The sequence below is a fragment of the Anser brachyrhynchus genome (genome assembly GCF_964034855.1).
Source record: "Anser brachyrhynchus genome assembly, chromosome: Z".
Classification (NCBI taxonomy): Eukaryota; Metazoa; Chordata; class Aves; order Anseriformes; family Anatidae; genus Anser; species Anser brachyrhynchus.
In genome coordinates, this window is record NC_137697.1 from 8117796 (window position 1) to 8133157 (window position 15362).

Sequence of the window (15362 nt, forward strand, 5' to 3'; positions counted from 1 at the left end):
ACAGAGAACTCTGTCTCTACATGTCTAAAAATTTCATAAACTACATCAGTGAATTACTCTTTTATGTGATTAAAGTGACTGTCGGTGCCATGATGAAATCCTGCAGCACCTGAACTGGAAAAAATACTGTTCTTAAAGTTGCAGTTATTTTCCATTACAGATCTGCCAAAATGTCTGGCCTAGAATTGAATTATTTTACAGTAGTTTAATATTCCATGCAAGTTGATAGATATCTATCCTTTGCTACAGGTATTAATTATAGCATTGCTTAATATTCACTTTTTTTAATGTACAAATCTTCCAAAACAATAACTGCCAAAATTCTGAGGTCTTATTTCTCTGTCAAGACTCTGCAGAGATTGCAATACTCATCTACTGAGATGATGACAAAACCAAAACATTTTACAATATATTTACTAACATTAGAAAGTATCATAGGTAAAATCATTCCCACCCATTAAAATGTAAAAGAATACCCCCAAAAATTTAGGGGTTGTATTTTTTTTTTTCTAGATGTGCCAGTAAAAGTCGTCAGTGTGATTCATGTTGAAGACAGCAGACTGATTATATGATTTTTTTTTTTTTTTTTACTCTCAGAACCTGAAGTTATTGCAGAATTTGATAGAGGTGGCAACAGTATTCAGAAAGTGCCTATTAGTGTGATTTAAAACACATTACACATTACTCAGAAATTAACAAGGTCAAATTGAATTTTACAGGCTGCAACTGCTACATATTAGTTAAAATGGATACATCCACCTTTGTAAATCAAACTACCTACCAGCATTCCTGGGTATTGGATCCTGGTTACCCACACTGATAAACTGCTGGAGTGGTCCCTAGCACAGATTTGGTCCAAGTCAACCAGAACTACCCCAAACAACTGCTGGGTACAGATCTGGAGCTGCACAGCACCAGTCCCAATAGGTGGTCTGCATGCAGCCACAGTGTTTTGGAGGGCAAGACAATTTAAAAGTACAGACATGGAGTATATAATATCAGTTGGTTCCCATGCCAATATTCCTGGCACATTTAATTTGCTAAGATCATGCAACCGTAATGACTGATAGAAAAGCATGATGAAACTCTTCAATATGCATAGGCATCCTACTGATATTGTAAGTATGTTTAAGAAAGAATAAACAAGTATTTTATTTTTTAAGTATACATTATTACTAGTAAGTTGTAAGAGGGGTGTTTTATACAACATCAAAGTGTTATATGCTAATAAAGTATGACAATCTACAAGACATGATACTTTACTTCCTTCTATTTTACAAGTTTCAGCAATGTAGTGTTCCCAGCTGATGAAATAGTTATTTGGTAAAACTGAGCTAAGTGATTAGAGGGCAGCAGAGGCAAGTGTGTGAGTTTTAGGGGTGTCAGCATTTGCTTTTGTTTTCCCCCCACCCCTATAAGCTCAAGCAAAGTCTCTGATTCTAAAGCTGCAGAGGTGGGGTAAAGAGGAAGCAACAGTTATTTGAGCCTAATGTTCATTACTGCTTTTGCCACATTTTCTGCATGCTAAAGAAATGGGATTAAGGGGATACCCTCAGAGTAGATAGTACTTTAATAAGATTGAACTAATTATCTGATTTCAGAATGAGCTGTGCACAAGATGCACAGAGTGAATACAGTATGCATGCAAACATGCACATACATGCATACCATAAGAAAAACTTCACATCCAAATACATTTGGTATCATCTACAATTTAAGGAACATTGACAGCCTAATCTATTACTATCAAATCCATATAAACATGTACTTTTCAAATGTATAGTGTGCAAAATGATAAACGGAGGTGAGCTATCCTCAGCTTCCTTCTAAATCATTCCAACCACTAAAACAATTTCCCAGGAAATACGTGATAATACTTATACATATTATTTGCATTTATTTAATGAAAATCTGATGAATTTCTCTTGGAAGAAAAGTATGCTTTCCCAAATAGCCTACTTATTAACAATGTACCCTATTAGACTATTAAATAAAATACCAGGAAAGGCTGTGGCAAATGCTAAATGTATAATAGATGTAAAGGTGTCAGTCAGCATATTAACAGCTACAGTGCTGAGATAATTGGTATCCAGACTTTATCTGCACCATCTCTAAGAGATGAGTTTTACCGTATGTTGTATGATATTTATGAACTTTATGATTTATTAAGGAATTCAGAAGTTCTTTTGTTGCAGATTAAAGGTAAAATTGCAGGCAGTCTCAAATTACACTTGGAAATGATGATACTACATAAGATAAGACAACAAAAGCCAAGGAATTGAAAGAAATTTCATTTGCCTTTTGACATTAGCAGAGCTGGTGACTTTTATAGAATCCCAGCCCCACGTATTAGCTGATGTGTGCTAGACAACGTGCCATTTAACATGTATTAACTAATTAAGATGAACACCAGGGAGCTTTGGCTTCACAAAGATTACTTAAAAGGTTAAAGATACATACTTCTTTAGATGTCTGTCTCAGCAGAGCAAAAACTTTCTAAAAAGCCATCTTTATATGGATAAAAAAATCAATTCAGACTCTTACAAAATATAAATATTTGCCTGAGAGTAATGTACAGTTTTAGTCATTTCTTATTTCAGCCAGAAAACATGGAGATATAAAAGTACCTTTAAAATTACTAAAGCGGAGTATGATCCAGTTTGTGTATTAGAAGTCCAAACTGTTTTACCATGTTGAAATAGAAAAGCAGCCAGAAAGATTATAAATCCAAGATTTTCAGAGACGTTCAACCCAAATGCCAAATAAAGAAATAAAAATGGAAGTTTTGATTTTGGTTATTCATTGCACCTTCCTCATTCGTAGTCTTTAATTTTATATTTTTATTTGGTTTTTCAACTGTTCATAAACTTAATACAAATTAATTAATTTGTATTAATAATTAATTTAAAAATTAATACTTAATTGTCTGTATCTTAATACAGACAGCATTAGAATAATCATGCACAATATATGTACAGGACTGTCAAAATAAAAAGAATAATAAACACAAGAAATTAGTTTTATATAAATATGGGAATTGGAAGGAAGTTAGGTTACAGCTTCTACCTTAGTGAGCAACTGTCACTAAGGGACAACTAATTATATATAAATTAGTCCAAAGCAAAAGCTGATTTTGCCATCAGGTCCAGTGTAGGCCAAGCAGCTGGCAGTTAGTTCAGTAACCTAGAACGATCCCAAAAGGTAGCAAGACAGTGAGAAGAGTAACTGCCACAGCAATTTATGACTTCTTAAATAAGACAGAAGGAGAAAAAAAAATAGCCTAATAGCTGAGAGAAGTAAAACAATCGCTGAATTAAGTGAAAACACCAAGAAACAAGTAGTTGGGAGAATTAAAGGTGACCAGAACAACTTGTAAATACTCAGAACAAAGAAAAGCTGGGCCTACTTCTGAATAGCCTCTTTGCCAAGGTCTCAAGGCTTCCAGACATTTAGAGAAAAGATGTAAGATCTCATTAACAGGGTTTATATCTCACTGGTTAGTTTTGCATAGTCATATATGCAGCCAGTAAATCTTGTCCATTATATTATGGACTGCCCTTACTTACAGCATTCAACTACCCAACACCCAGAGCGACAGTGTGGACAAAGGACTTGACATCCATGGGCGGGTTCAAAGGTTGAATGAACCAAAATAAACTTTTTAGGCTGAAGAACTGCAACCTTCCAGCTCTCAATAATCTCAAAAACCCTATTTAATTGGGCTTATAAAGCCATTCTGTATGTCTAACATCCTACTTCCTTCAAAAATAACTCACTTTCTCTAGGATGGAATGATCAAGAAACAGAACGCCAATTAACATGAGTTCTTACTTCAGAACCTTCAGTACATAACAGTTTTCATTTACACTTGATTCTTAGGATTAGAAGAAATTTCTTTTTGAAAAGAAACTTGAGTTATGATCTTGACACTTAAAAAAAATATACAGCTTCAATCATCCAACCTTTCCCAGACATTAATAAGCCATTAGAAGTTATTGATAATATCTCGAGTGTTTACATGCAATCATATTCTCATCAACATACACAGCAGTTTAGATTTTAATTCCAATCAATCATGAAATGATTTAATTAAAATTAAAAGTTGAACACTACAGTTTTACTTAAACTCAGGGTCCTTTCCTATCTTTTAATTTTCCACTTGATGAGCTCACCTCTCTGAGCAGAACTTTGCTTATGAAAATATGTACACCTTGTATGTGCCAGACAGTGCACTACAGACTTTTCAGTGTTGCTTCCTTACCACTCCTGCTTCCATTTGCCCTCCCTTACATCTTCCGTTATTTGAGTCCACTGGACCATTTCACTCAGTGCAAGCAGTATAAGTGGGTCCAAAACACAGCAATTCCCACACAGCATAGCTGCTATGCATGAGAGACATTCAGCAGCTCTAACAGGGTAAGCTCTTATGGCACTTCCATTTTCCTTGCATGCCAGAAAGAAGATGCAGACACATTAATGTTTTCTGTAAAGCCTGTTTTGCAGAGAATGTGCTTTTGCAGATGAAAGCTTGCGGCAGAGGCCCTTGGGCAATTATATATCAATTGCATTTTAAGTCTTCTCATATTTTTTCTATTTCAGATTTCCAGTGCAGACAGGTAAGGTGCAGCTTGGTCACACTTTCTAAAATGCCTGTCAAAGCAGGAACTTTTGCTGAGCTCAAGTTCTGAACAGGCAGGCTCAAATGACTTGTACACCTACTAAGAGTATAATATACAGTGTGTATATATATATATACACATATACACAATATACATATGCAGTATATCCTAGTAATCAACAAGACCACGAGTATGTAAGCGACCATCAAAACTACAGGTTTAGGACCTAAAAAGGAGATCCTGGATAGAAAAGTCTCAGGGAGAGAAGAATCTCGGATAATGTGACCTGTAGGCTGCAAAGACTTTATAGCTCTGAGCCATAATTAAGAGGGTTTGTTTGTTGCTGTTGGGATCAACCCCCAACATTGTTCCCCAACCCCTGACACTTTTCTGTCACCATCCAGGCATCTCTAACTGGGACTGATTCAGAATTGGGAATTCATATACTAAATTGTTTACCCCTAACCTCCAGCACTGCCAGTAGGTCTGTGGCCTTATCTTCCCCTTCATCCTCACACAGAATTTCCTGATGTTCAAATACCTGCTGCCATCAGTCCTCGTTTTAATTGTTGGGAATGAGGTAGTTCTGCAACAAAAGATGAGAGAGAGAGGAAAATCTCTTCTCTGCATTCATAACTACAGTCTCTGCACAACAAAGACATGAAAGCAGAAAGGTTTTTCAGCAGGAATACATCTTACCACAGCAGACTTCAAGCAACTCTTCAATACTCTTCATATATTTTTGATTATGCAAAGAAATTAACATTGTATCCATGTATCTCTTTAAATGCTTCATTACAATATGATGTTTAATTGCAAAAACAGTACAAAGTATACTTGTTCTGAGGAAAAAAAAATAATCAAAAGAGTTTAAAAGAAGCAGAAAGCAACAATGTACCTTGGAGTTTCTCTTCAGCCCTAGAAAAGGACTACTCTCCTTTCTTTCATGTTTCTCCTTATTTTTTGGTTCTGGTGAACCGATCTACCATGTTTCTCTCACAACTGACTATAATAAAGATGTTTTTCATGAATTAGATAACATACATATGGTGTCTGGATAAATAATATGTGGTATCAGTTTGAACCAGCTCCAATTCACTGGTATCATTGCAACCAAATTTCCTGTTTAAGTTACAGAGTAAGACCACTACTGAATCCAGAAATTACAGTAAAAAAGGCTACAGCAAAATTGACAAGACTATATATAAATATATATACATATATATTTTTTTTCAGATCAAAGCCTCATCTAGTCTAAAAATTTGTTACAGTAAAAAACATATTGCTTCTGCATAGTCTTTATGACCCTCAATTAGGCCCAGAGATAGTACCAGAAATGCAAGACATTGATGTCATCTTTGATACCTGAAGAAAATTTTGTAGGACTACATCACTATGCATAGTCACTGCTACCTAACTTTATATTACTCTCTATTTTGATAACAGAGTGGTTGAGCTTGTATTAAAAATTACAAACGTACAACTTAAAGCTAATTAAATGCACAAAAAACCTCGTTCAACCAAAAGGCTATGCACAGACCTTGTACTGAATGTAAATCCTACATTCTCCACCTAATGCAGAAAAAAGTATTTCTTTGCAATACATTTCGTACTTACTGTTGACCTACAAAATAAATGCAAAACAAACAACAATGACAACACGCAGATGGGATGGGCCAGTATGCAAAAGAATACATTCACAATTAAGGATTCCATAGAGGAATCCTCCAGTAAAGGACACTAGTGGAAGGTAAGTGGGAAAAAAAGAAATATAAAATATAAAAGGAATTTTCCATGTCAAATGGGCAGTCTGTGGGAAAGAACTGTTTTCATTTTTCCATGGTTGTGATCAGAAATATTTATTTCTTTGCTGACATTTACAGAGTTTAATATGCAAACATAAAAATCCTCCAAGTAATGGAAACAGTTTTACAATCATATCCTTTCAGAAACAAAATGCACTGTAAGTCATCATAATCACAGGAAAAATATTTCCATTAAGTTTAGTTATCCTTTACAGTTTTCGTAATTTTAGTGATCACCTTGGAGTCTGAACTCTCCTACTTATCTATATAATATATAAAAGGCTGACTTCACTGAGTTAGGGTTTTCTACCTCAACTTCTTGAGAGAACCAAGTCATTTCAAAGGAAATACCCAATAATAAGTTAAAATACTGTAATCAACAAAATACTGTAAGCCTATGTGGATGACAACTAAGCATTGTGTATCTCTTTATTCTTATTTTCTTTCTCAGTTCTTTCCTTAATCTTTGCATTTTATATTTCAGTAAGAATTATTAGAAATACTCGAGGAAGAGATTAAGAAGACCTTGTCACTGCAGCAACTTTGACACAGTAATTTTATCTTAGACCTAAATATTCCATATTTAGAATATCACCCTATATTATGCTTTTTTTTTTTTTTTAAACAGGAAAATATTATATTTTCCTTGAACTCTTTTAAAACTTACTAGAGGTAGTTATTTTTTTGTATGTAGTTCCACATGTATTCACTGGTACCTCATAAGCACAGTTAAACAGTTTAAACCAAAATTTACTGAGAGGTAATCAAAAGCAAATGCATGAATTAATTCTTAATTACAGTTAATTTAACTCTAAAGTCACATAATTGAAAACTACTGAAATAAATTTATGCCACTGAAAAAGCTCAATATTAATATAAACATTATTATACCAGGTGCACCTTGTCAGTGACCTTTATTCAAAAGACCTAATTAGAAGATCCATCCATTTAAATTACCTAAAAACAGTAGATGCAAATGTAGGCATTTAGAATCATACTTGAAATAACAATTCAGGTGAGCTAAGACACAGGTATACATCCTGGCAGCAGCAGCAAGTACAAATTACACCAAAATGAACTGCAATTATTCTATTTAGTGAAGAGTAGCTGTGTTAAATGTGGAGATGACAGTTCACTTTACATGTGGACCAAATGAATGGTCTAATAGTGCTGAAAGGGTGAGATCTTGCTTCCTCACTTTTTCATTTTCCTCCTGTTTTTGAGTCAGCTCCTTCCCTCCCACCCTCAGTAATAGCTTCCCTACCCTGCCTCACTGTCCAGGAGATACAGCATCCATGTGATCTCAAGATTAAACATTCAATGAGTTAAACAGCTTCTGTTTTTCCCAAGTTACTTTCCTGATGTTTCAGTGAGTTCGCTCACGTGATCAAATAAATGCCAGCTGGTGCAAGGTCAGCAACAGGCTTATGTGACCAGAACTGAGGAAAGAAAAACACGATAGGGGAGTTCCCACTTTGCACTGGAGAGTTGTTAAAGTGCCTACACCTACTTCATGTAACCATATCTTGTATACCATGTTTCCAAGAGGAAGTACACTGCTCATTCATTTAACTTCTAGTCTATATCAAACTTAGTATCAGGAACTATTAAGACCTGTGGAGAAAGAGAAAAGAAGGCAGAATAATTTCTGCTCAATAAGCATAAAACCCATGAATTTGAAGATTTAGCAAACACTATATATTTCTTCCTATAGTTGGAAGAAATAATCCTGAAAGTACTGCAGGCAACTGGAGGTCAGCAAAATGCAATCAACTCTGTGAAGTTAAAAACAAGCTAGAAAGGTCACTGTAACTTGCCCATCTTGGAACAAGGAAGTAATGTTCTCTCTTTAATGAGTTTGACTGAGGTGAACTTTGAGTAGATTGTGTGCTCTCTAAGAGATAATGTTTTCAGAATGACAAATCAGGACTCACCTCACTTTAACCAGATGCCTATAGCTGAGCTGTATAGGTGTCCCTATACTGTCAATAAAGGGAAACAGGCTATTACAGAATGTGACTCATCTTACCTGTTTTAGATATATATTGAAGGGCGAGACAAATTTGTCTGAGAAGTACCTATTTCTTTGCTATGACCAGGGAGATTACACAGGCTATTGTAAGGATCCACATTTAAAAGAACAGCAGCCACAGTAACGAGCAGGAAGGAGTTGAAAGACAAACAGAAAACAAAACAAAACAAAGAAATAACCACCACAAACAACAAACGAAAAATCACACACGCACACACAAAACCCACCAAATAAGAAAAAAAAATACAAAGAGATAGTAACTAAGCCTCATCATCAAAGACAACTGCAAACACTCTCTAAGGGCCAAATTTCAGATACTGAAGATATCACTCACGTCCAGGTATGATACTTAGCCTTTTTTAATGATACCCAATCTGCCCCCCAACCAGCACAAAAATAATGGGAAAATTCTATTCATCTTGATGAACTCAGAACTTGGACCTAAAGTCTGAATGAGACACAGGGTTAGACTTTCTTTTAAGAAAACAAAAACAAGAGATTGAGGATGGATGAGAAAAGTACACAAGACCAATGAACTTTTCATGGCTTTTGTGAAAATATTAAAAGAACACAGAAGATAGAAAGGGAAGTTCAAACGAAAACTGAAGAAATCACTGCTAGGCAATATTGCTTTATAAAATCATTTAACTATCCTTCAGTCTCCCTCTTACATCATATTTAATTGCTGATTATGCTCACTGGGATCTTAATATGATTATTATGGTCTCTAAGAAAACAAAAACATATATTTACAGAACACTTACCCTATGAGCCCAGTTGAAAGCAATCTTATTTTTAGTGTCAATTTTTATTAAAATTTTTGACAACTTTCATATTGTGTTGAATTTTACTTCTCTAATCAAACTCATAACCTGGTATATAGAATGCACATTTCTGGGGGTAAAAGACCATTCCCTGTATCTATGATTTGAAAGCTGGGAAAAGATGAGATGAACTAAAATGGGTTTAGAAGGAGAAGGAGCTCAGTGAGTATGGATGGCAGAACCAGCCAGAAAGTTCACGTCTACTCATATTTACTAATTTTAACCAACTAAAACAAATTCTTACAGCAGGCATACAATATACTGATGTATGCTTTTATAATCTGTAAAAACAATCAACATTTTTCCCCTCTAATCATAGTATTTAAGATTTTTACTGACAAAAGATCATTTCATATTAACAACTAAGCTGTTTATGGTAAAATGGTATCCATGATATCTTTTATAAATTGAATATTACTCCAGCAATTAATTCATGTAATATTCTTAAAATCATCTCACTGATGTGTAGAAAATTACTCACGGCTTGCAGTTTTAACTTGCTATCAGGCGAAGTTGGGTGGTATATGTATCTATGAAAAGAAAAAAATTCGTGGATGAAGGGAGCAGAAAGGAGAGAAACATTTACATTTTTAATTCCAAGGAATGACTGGAATAATGTTCTTGTTTTCAAGAATTTCTGATAATTATTCTGCTTTAGACAAGAACACTAATTTTTTACTTCCTATTATGAAATCTGCATGTAGAAACTTAAAGAAGTAATAATAAAAAAATAAAAAAATCATCAACAACAAAAAAAACAACAAAATTTGCTTACTAAACTTAGGCTACAATTTTCTGTGAAAGACAGACAAATTGAAGATGCTGGCAGACTCTTAATTTTGCTTTCTGAAGTGCTTTAGAAAAGAAATGATGGCTTTTTAGTTATGATAATGACACACAGACTTTTTGAATATGTGTAATTAAGTAAATTCTGTTTTTCACATAAGCAAGGGCTACTGCATTGTAACTGGACACATTTATAACAAAAATTTGAGTCAATTTTTTAGACTTCACTTTCCTTCTGTTAAGATTTACTGCCTTGTACATGTGTTTTCTTTCAATATGAAACAGACTAAACAAAATCAAAAATCCTTCTCTTGTTGCCCTTACTTTCCACTCAAACAAAGAAACCAAAGCAAAATAATTTGCAAAAAGCTGTAATCAAGCCAAAGAGTGCTATATAAAAACAAAACTTTCTTCATGCATACAATGGAGACTTTCACTCATCCAGCACCGGGCTAAAATCTAAGTGGTCTTTCCCAGATGATCTGAGTTTAAAATAACAATTTAGTGACTGTGTGGTTATCATTATTTCAGATTTAAAGTATTGTTAAGCATGCTAAATAAGACTGAACCTGAAAGTTACTGTACCATTTCATAAAAACAGTCTGAAACTCTCAGGACTATGATAAAATATGGAAATCCGAGGATGATATGAGTAGGAAATTAATAAATATTTAGGCAAAAAATCCTGCATTTACCTCCAAGTTTTTATGGAGACCTGTCATTATTTAATATCACCAAAACTATTCTTTCATAGTCTCTTCAGTTTCTTGACAGTGTAAAACTGTGACTCAAGATACCAGGAAAAAATGTAGAAACATCTACTGCATATTTACATTTCTTAGTGCACCTACAATAACAAATTCATTTTTCCCTATTCTGCGTGATGAAAATTGCAACCTCCTCCTACAAAACATACATAATCCATAAACATTTCATACATTACACCAATGTTGTTCTCCACTCCAACTTTGTAATTCAAATCTTATTGCTTCCTTTCAATTTCTGTGTTTACTTTTCTTTTTAATCTTACAGCAGATAAATATGGGGTGATTTTTTTCTCAGGCGTACTCTTCAATTTTAAGACATCAATATCATACAGCTTATACTGCACTGGTGGATGTGAATTACAAGTAAAGCAGCTAAAAGTAAAAGAAAATATTTACCTGAATTGTTTTGTAGGTATGTAAGAATCCAGTTTATTGGTTAGTTAACAATAAAGTCCTATTTATAGAGGATACATAATATAAAAAAATACTACCAAATGTATGAGAATACGCAAACGAAAAAAAGAAAAACTAAAATGGGAGAAACAGAATGACTGGTTTTAAATTAAGTTAATAACATACTACAAATTAAAACATGGAGAAAAAGTAATAATAAATGAAATGCTGTAGTTCACTGTACAAAACAGGAAAAACAATTGCTCGCTCCAACACAGGAGTAGTGTTAAATGCTGAAATAGCTGGGTTAAATCAGACAAACCAGTTTGTTGTATTAATAAGGAAAATAGGATCAGGACTGGGATTCTATACCTAAACAGGAAAGCACAGGATTTTTAAGACTGTAATACTGAGGGTGGGACTAGGATGATGACAGTGACTGTGACGTACTCTGGGAGACCAGGAAATCTGACAACAAGAAGCAAATAATAATGTAAACCTGTTAAATTCCACAAGGGTATACTGCTGAGGCAAAATTTTTAATGGATTATTTCAGTGAATCCAGTCAGGTAAGCCACAAGAGAAGAAACAACTCTTGAGATAGTCCTCCACCACATCCAGGATGTGATTAAAAATTACTAAGGAGATAAGCTGTAACCATGTTCATCACATTCTTCGTTTCATAGGCACCATAGGCAAAAATGAAAATACCACCAACAACAACAAAACAGCCCAACCCAACGAAACCAAAAACAGTCAAGGGCTGAATTTCAAACAAGGCAATTACATTTAAGTGTGGGGACTTATTAAAATAAATCAGAAGAGAAATTCTAGATATTATCTGCTTGTAAGTGCCATGAAGACTTCAGTGGCACAACAAGAGCTGTTCAGTAAACACAGGGGCTTTCTTATAGGGAATATACTGGAAAATCTGAATATACTGGAATATTCTGTTGCAAAGGTATGTGACAGTTGGAGGTTTGGAACAGAGTAGCAAAACGAACTGTAACAAATTGCCAAAACTGAAAGAAAAATACTAAATAGTTTTGAAGGAAGACACCTCCAAAGTAACTGAATTGTTAGTGTAGAAATGCAACCTCAATTCCAGTGTTTTCCAAAGCAACTCGTTAGTGTATGTGCTTGAGTTCCCCTTCTTTTGCCCTGAATGTAAGCTAAGTACTAGTTCTGTTTCCCACTCATTTGCAGTCTGACAACATTGCAAATGAATTCAGTTCACTGTGGGAAAAACTGCAGAATAGAACAGCCACAGCAACAAAAGAAAAGTGCACATCAATACCAACAAAACAGACAATTTTATGAAAATAATGACTCCTGCAGTATCTTAGAAAAATAGCAAATCATATAACAAAAGAAACACACAGAATCCAAAGCATTCTGAGATTTAGTTATCCCACTCCCCCACAGCTATTGCTTTTGCTATTGCTTCACAGTGAATAAATATTATGCCTACATATTGGGCGTATATTAAAATCAGTTTAATAGTATTGCATTTCCTTTTTGCATTCATATCAAGATTTAAATTGTAGCACTCATCACTGTATTTTCAGGAGAAAGCTCAGACAACTCCACAAGTAACTTATAGGTAATCCATAGAATGGAACATGGGGAACCGAACAGACGTAAGGACAAAAAAGAATGAAAGAAAGAAAAATGCAGATGAGATACAGGCAGGAAATGAAGTTAACTGTCACAAAGAAAATCATGTATATGGTTACTGGATGTCTGAGAAAAGAACAAAAAAATGCTGTGCCACCTTTTTTCACAAACTCCAAAACTGTAAAGTGGACACTATTCTAGGGCATAGAAATTGAAAAGTTGAAAATACAAATATTTTGCCATTGAGTAAAAGAATGGAATAAACATGACAAGTGTATTTGTACAAAGAATATAGAATTATTCTTGAAAGAAGCCAACACAAAGTAACAATAATGAATACTAAATTTGTAACAAAAGATTAATTTATTAAATATCCCAGGTTTTCATACCTGAGAAAGCAGAATGTTTTTCATTTAAATATCTTTCTAATATAGGCATGTTTTTGTAGTCTGTTTTTAAGCCTAAGAACAATTTAGCTGCACTGACTAAAAGTGATTTATGCTGACTTAAAACAGTTCAAAAGTCCAGAGCAATAAATTAAAAATATCCTCTCAATATCTAGTCAACCAGCTAATGTTTGAAGTTGCATAGCAATATGATGCTTAACTGGGTGTAAGTAGTCTATTAACTTTGGAACATAGGAAGAAAAGTAGTGTCCAAGTCCCAGAAAGTAATTAAGAAAGTCTGTATTTTCAGCAGCTAACTTATTTTCTAAAAATTTGTGTCTCTCTCAGAAGACTACAAGGCTGATTCCTAATTTTAGCATATTAGAGCAAATACTTTCAGGGTGGAGTTCCCCACATATAGAAGAAGAGCTAAAGGAAGAGCTAAAGGAAGTACCACTGGAGAAATAAACCACTGGAGGAATTATGATATGCAAGGACATTTATTAAGATTTTTTCCCAAATGATGGAAAAATCTCAGGTGTCTCAAGTGTCATCAGGGAATTCTTACTATATGGCTTGTATGATGCTGCAAGGCACTACAGGTGGTTAGATTTCTCCATCTGATATTCAGACATATCTCAAATGAAGAGCGTTATTCTGTTATAAGGCAGGCCTCTCACAATTATAAAACCTACCACGAGTACCACCATTACACCAAACATGGTGCAAAAATGCTTTCCAACTTCTTTCCTGAACAACAGTATACCTCCTCAGCAACATCTGATGATAGTCTAGAACCATCAGTAAAAATGCTGATGGATCAAATAATCCCGATGAAATACCACAGTAGCAATAATACTATCAGTTAGAAAAAAAGCAATGAAAGTTCAAACACCGAAGGAACAACACTTAAGCACAACTGCAAATTCTACTCAGTGATCCTGGTACACTCATTCTTCCCTTAATAGCAGAAGTTTTAATCATAACTTCTCAAAACCCAAGGAGGTATGACATTCAAAAACAGGACCACTAACCAGAAAAGTCCTTCCTATTCAATTTCTTCAGATAAAATATAAATTCACTCTGATTTTAAATAATGTTCAGTAGAAATCGGTCCTGTGTTTATTAGACTCCATATGAACCTGTGAATTATCACCAAAGAATCCAATTATAAAGGGTAGATGGACCAATAGATGGTTTATGCTTAAAAGTAAAAATCACCAAAACCAAATGAAGAGATTTCACAGGGACACAGGCATTAAGAGCTACAAGAACAGGAATCAATCCTGATTACCAAAGAATTACAGATATTGGTAACATTTCTGTCCATTGATTGGCAAAGATTTGCAGTCCAACACAGGATTCATGTCCTATCCAATTCCATTTCTTTAAGTATTGTACAGGACAAAGTTATTGGAAACATGCCAATAAAAAGAAAATTTGCAGATTAACCAAAGAATATGAAAAATAATCAGAGACATCAACACTCCTGTATGGGCAAGCAGAGTTGAACACTCTGTCATTCCTACAGACTTAATACCTGTCTTAATCAGTGTTAGTTACTGTCTTAGTCAATATTGGAGTATCTAATATAAAAGGATTTTTAAGAAAAGCATATATTTAAGTTGTGAAAGTAAGATAAGAATTGCTTGTGTCTAGCACAGTGAAAAATATGTAAGTAATGAATTTTCCTCTGTTGGGTTCTGCTGAAGCTTGCATATAACTATATTTTTAGAATACCTAAAAGATAAGTATATTGAAAACCACTGGAAGGGGTTCAAGAAGAATATTTAATTTACAGTCGATGAATGTAACACATCAAACTGTAGGACCTATAAAAAAAGACCTAATACCACAGGGCATGAAAGAACTCTACAATCCTAAAAAATCAAGAATAGGACAGCCATCTGACTAAAGGGACAACTGGGAGAGAGAATAACTGTTTGCCTAATCGTGATTCTGGTTGTCCAGATACCATATTGCTTCATTAAATACATTATCTACCTTGACAGTTAGGGAGTTTGCAACCTAGTCATTTAATTAAGAGCTGAAAGACAGACTCTGAAAAAAAAAAAAAAGAAAAGTGTGGAGGTGGCGTGGGAGAAAGAAAGGAAACAGCACTTTCTATCTTGT

General features: G+C 34.3%; 1 protein-coding gene across 22 annotated transcripts in view; it reads right to left on the reverse strand.

Annotated features, from left to right (window-relative positions):
* The window catches only part of PRLR (prolactin receptor), a 167072-nt gene that overhangs the window by 119313 nt on the left and 32397 nt on the right, over positions 1 to 15362 (reverse strand). For 18 of the 22 annotated variants that reach the window (XM_080572563.1, XM_080572567.1, XM_080572570.1 and 15 more), the window contains one exon: positions 9762 to 9810. The exons of 3 other annotated variants lie outside the window; for them this stretch is intronic. The gene's annotated coding sequence lies outside the window, so the exon portion shown is untranslated. Of the gene's footprint in view, positions 1 to 5085; positions 5144 to 9761; positions 9811 to 15362 lie in introns of those variants that run through there. One more of the 22 variants, XM_080572574.1, reaches the window with a different exon arrangement.